The sequence below is a fragment of the Papaver somniferum genome, chromosome 7 (genome assembly GCF_003573695.1).
Source record: "Papaver somniferum cultivar HN1 chromosome 7, ASM357369v1, whole genome shotgun sequence".
In the NCBI taxonomy this organism is placed as follows: domain Eukaryota; kingdom Viridiplantae; phylum Streptophyta; class Magnoliopsida; order Ranunculales; family Papaveraceae; genus Papaver; species Papaver somniferum.
The window spans coordinates 77,753,250-77,757,552 of record NC_039364.1 but is presented as its reverse complement, the minus strand read 5'-3'; positions in this window follow the sequence as shown (position 1 = coordinate 77,757,552).

Genomic DNA, 4,303 nt, shown 5'->3' with positions numbered 1-4,303 from the left:
CTTGTTTTGTGAATCGAAAGAGAAATCGACAGGCATTATTGGTATTGTTATTCATTGCATATCTTTTGAACTACCAATATGTGTGATTAGTATAACCGCTCATAACTTGTTTATGTTCTTGGTAAAACTATTCACAAAGGCCTGACTTTTGTATTGGTATGACTTTTATTAGTGAAGCCGATCTTAAATAATCACCTGAGATGGTATGATCGATTTTGTGTTATTGGTATGACCGACTCTGGGTAAAGGGGAACCGATCCTAGTAAGAGGTGCAACCTATCACAAAGGGGAATCGATCCTTGTATGAGGTGCATCAAGTTTTTAGCAGAAAGGGGAACCGAACCTATGGACATGTGCAACACGTTTTTAGGCAAAGGGGAACCGATCATGTGGACATGTGTAACAAGTACAAGTTAGATACCATATATATGTGGGGAACCGATCCTAGTACCTAGTCAACCGAATTTTGGAAAGCTAGTGTGACTATGCACAACACTCACATGGAGGTGGAACCGAAACTTGTTTTGGTAGAACCCTGAAACCCATGATTTGTGATTGAGTGTTCTTGATCAATCACATAGTTCTTGAAAGTCAGATGAACCAATTCTAAACTTGTTTGGAAGTGTGGAAAATCGGTTTCAAGATTGTAATTATGAAAGAGGACTTACAAAGTAAGGATGTCGACATACTTTGAACATGTGCAGTAACCCTTATCTTTAATTGTTCAAAATTATTCCTTAATAGATAAAGGAAGAAAATACCAGATCGAATAAAATAAATTGAGAATCTTTTATTTAAGGTTTTTAATTTTATTTTTGAAAAATGAAAATTAGTAATGTGCATTTACTAGTTGGATATTTTCTAAGAGAATTCAGTCATTATTTTGGACAATATTGCATATCTTGAGAATATATTGCATATATTGTAAACCGAATCTGTAATATATTGCATATCTTGAGAATATTTTCGGTTTTCGAAATTCCTTGGTGTCCAACCTCCCTTGGTCTATAAATATGAAAGTTTGCATTTCGAGCAAACTAATCCTCGTACAACAAGAACTATCTCAGTTGTGCTGCTACTGGTGAAGCCGCCTATTCGGAGAGGAGAGTAACCTAATTAGGTGAAATCTATTACAACCGCTCAGTTTAAAGTATTCTTTGGGGTTGAGAAGCTCTATTAGTACCGTTGGTGGGAAACTAGATAATTGTGGTTTATCTTTTGTTTTCGATTGATTTGGCTGACTAACGGTGGTTGAACTTTGATTGCACCTAGTTTGTTTATGCTTGAGAATGTTCTCTTCTGATATAAGATTCACTCAAACTAGATCGAAGTTTCGACTCGAATCTTTAGACTGTTTGTAGACCTAAAGACGTCTTGTGATAATCCATTGTTAACAGACTCTGTTCTGCGCGTGATTGATCACAAGAGATTCAAGTTGATTGTGTGCAGGTGTTTATTGAATATCTAAGAAGATTTGAAGACAAAGAAGACTTTGAAGATTTCTGATTTGGGATTCATAATCTTTGGTGTGCACAATACTTGTTTCGGTAAACGAGGATCCAACTATAATCGGTTTATCCTTGTGGTAGATTAGATTGATTAGTTGTGTAGATCGGCATCAATACAATTCTTTGTGAATAAAAGTATTGATTGCAAAATCTTAACAATCACTTCGGTAATTGATAATATGATAGATCTAAGAACCTGACGAAGGAGTTTTATTGGGATAAACAGAAGTGCCTTTGTCGAAATCATATCACTTGGTTGAAAAGAGTTGATACCAAAAAGATTTGTTGTTCCTTTACTGTTTGGATATGAACCAAAGGAATTGTTCCAAGTACGTGACTTATTACAGGTCGGAGGCGTGGGAATACAGATGGAACTAGGTGAACTATAGGTTTAGTTGCTTGGTCTCAACTATACGAAGTTGGTTTGATTTTTTATAGCAGCTTAATCCTTTGAGTATTCAATTCTGGACAAGGTCCCGGGGTTTTTCTTCATTTGCGGTTTCCTCGTTAACAAAATCTTGTTGTGTCATTTACTTTTATTTTCCGCAATTATAATTATTATTATTATAATCTAAAGTAAATTACACAAACGTTAATTCATATTTACTTGATAAGCAGTCCTATTGTGTTTGGTTAAGTCCGAACCTTTTATCAGGTAAACATACTTCATTGTTGTATTGTCTCGATCTCGTATCCATAAACGATCACACGAAGTGTGAACCAATTTGTTGTATTGTATCGACTCAGTCCATAGACAATCACTTTCGGAGAAAGGACTTATAGGTTGAAAAGTTTTAGATTGAGGTATATTTGGGTATCCTCGTCTTTTTTATAAAGATAAACAACATAACACGAAAACATAAACAACACAAACACAAGAAATTTTGTTAATGGGGAAACGACAAATACATAAAAACCCCGGGACCTAGTCCATATTGAACACCAAACTGTATTAAGACGCTACAGACACTAGCCTACTATCAGAACTTCGGACTGAAATGTGGTTGAGACCGAGTTAAACCGTCACAGCAATTCAGTTATAGTCGCGCTCCTTACGCCTCTTGAATCCCAGCAGGACTCTGGGCAATTGATTCCCTTAGCTGACGTCCTCTATATCCTAGGAGTTGCTTCAACTCAATTGAAGACTTTAAACCAATATGCCTCCCACAGATAAGCCTATATGTGATTTCCATTATGATCAAAGATCAAAGTGAGGTAAGAATTGATTGCAATAGACAAGGTCTAGCAAACCTCAAAATGCGGTATTATGAATCCCGAAGAGCATCCAAGATTATTATTCACCTCACAAGTCGAAACTTGTGGAATCACTGAGACGAAAATACTTTGTGATCTCTATCTATCTTATTTTTTGGAGCAAGCTCAGCAATCAAAACAAGATCAGGATATACGAACTATCAAGATAAAGATAATTGGGCCTGGCTTCACGGATTCCTAGGTGGAGTCTTTTTAGTCGCTAAACCCTAGAAGGGTTTTAAGGAGATGACGACTTTAGTTTACAACTAGGACACACAAGAATAGTTTCAGGGATTCAAAGATCCCAGTTGTTTGAGGGTCTGCTTATATAGACTTTCAAGATCAAAAGTTGCTTTAGGTTTAAGCTAAGATAGCTTTGGAACCAAGCAAATGATAATCACCGTTAGATGAAAAACTTGACTTGAGATTAACATAGTAGAATATACATTCTGGTTAGGATTAACCGTAACCAAATCGTGTACAATGACATGTTCATGAAGGTTAGCCGAAACTAGCCAATTGAACGATAAACTTAACCAGTTTCATATAACACTTTAAGACTTTTATTGAGTCACACATATGATAAAAAATGTCTAGATAGTGTTTTTAGAGAGTTGTTCAAATGTTGATTATCTCATAGAAATAATTCTGATGCATATGAAAATATTCGACAGGGTAAGCACGTGTATTGTACCTTTTCGTGATTATCTTTGTCATAGTACGTGTACCGGGTATGGATACCCTTAAGACAAAAACGATTTTAGGAACTCACGGATCTTTTATGGTTTGCACACTGGGTATGCATACCTAATTCGATTTTGAAACCAACATATCTTTTCCGATTTGCATACTAGGTATGCGTTACCTTTCCTGGTTCACGATCAACAGAATTTTTTGTATGGATACCGGATATGTGTACCAAAAAGTCGTTGTCGAACTATAGCTACGTTAGTATGTGTACTGGGTACATGTATTGCGGCTTTGAACTTACAACAGTTCTCCCAGTTTGTTAAATGGTATGCATACTGTCATGTATCTAGATTTACGGTAGTGTATCTAGATTTACGGTAGTTATATATCTCTTTAATAATCAATGAAATATTCCCGAATAACATGAATGACACATATCACTGTTCTAGGCTATTTACAAATGATTAAATTTTGCATCATGATTAGGTTATAAACAATAAATTATTCTAAACCAAATTCATCAAGTATGAACAAATGTTCTTAAGCTTGGTCATATTTCGAGAACGATATTCAAGATAAACTTGAATCAAAATTTCTATTATGCATGTACTATCTAATTTAGTCATGCGCCAATGTCTCAAAGGTATAAAGGTGAAAACTTGAAAAATAGGCTGTTCAGTCTTCACTTAACTTTTGATGTTGAAGTTCTTCGAAGCTCCTGTCGATCTTCGCCTACAAACAGTAAAACGGAGTGATCTCCGATTCTCAACTACACACTTCTATCCTAATCCGAGACCTGACTAAATATAGATTAGAAATCAAGATATAATTTTGACAACTAAATTTGACAA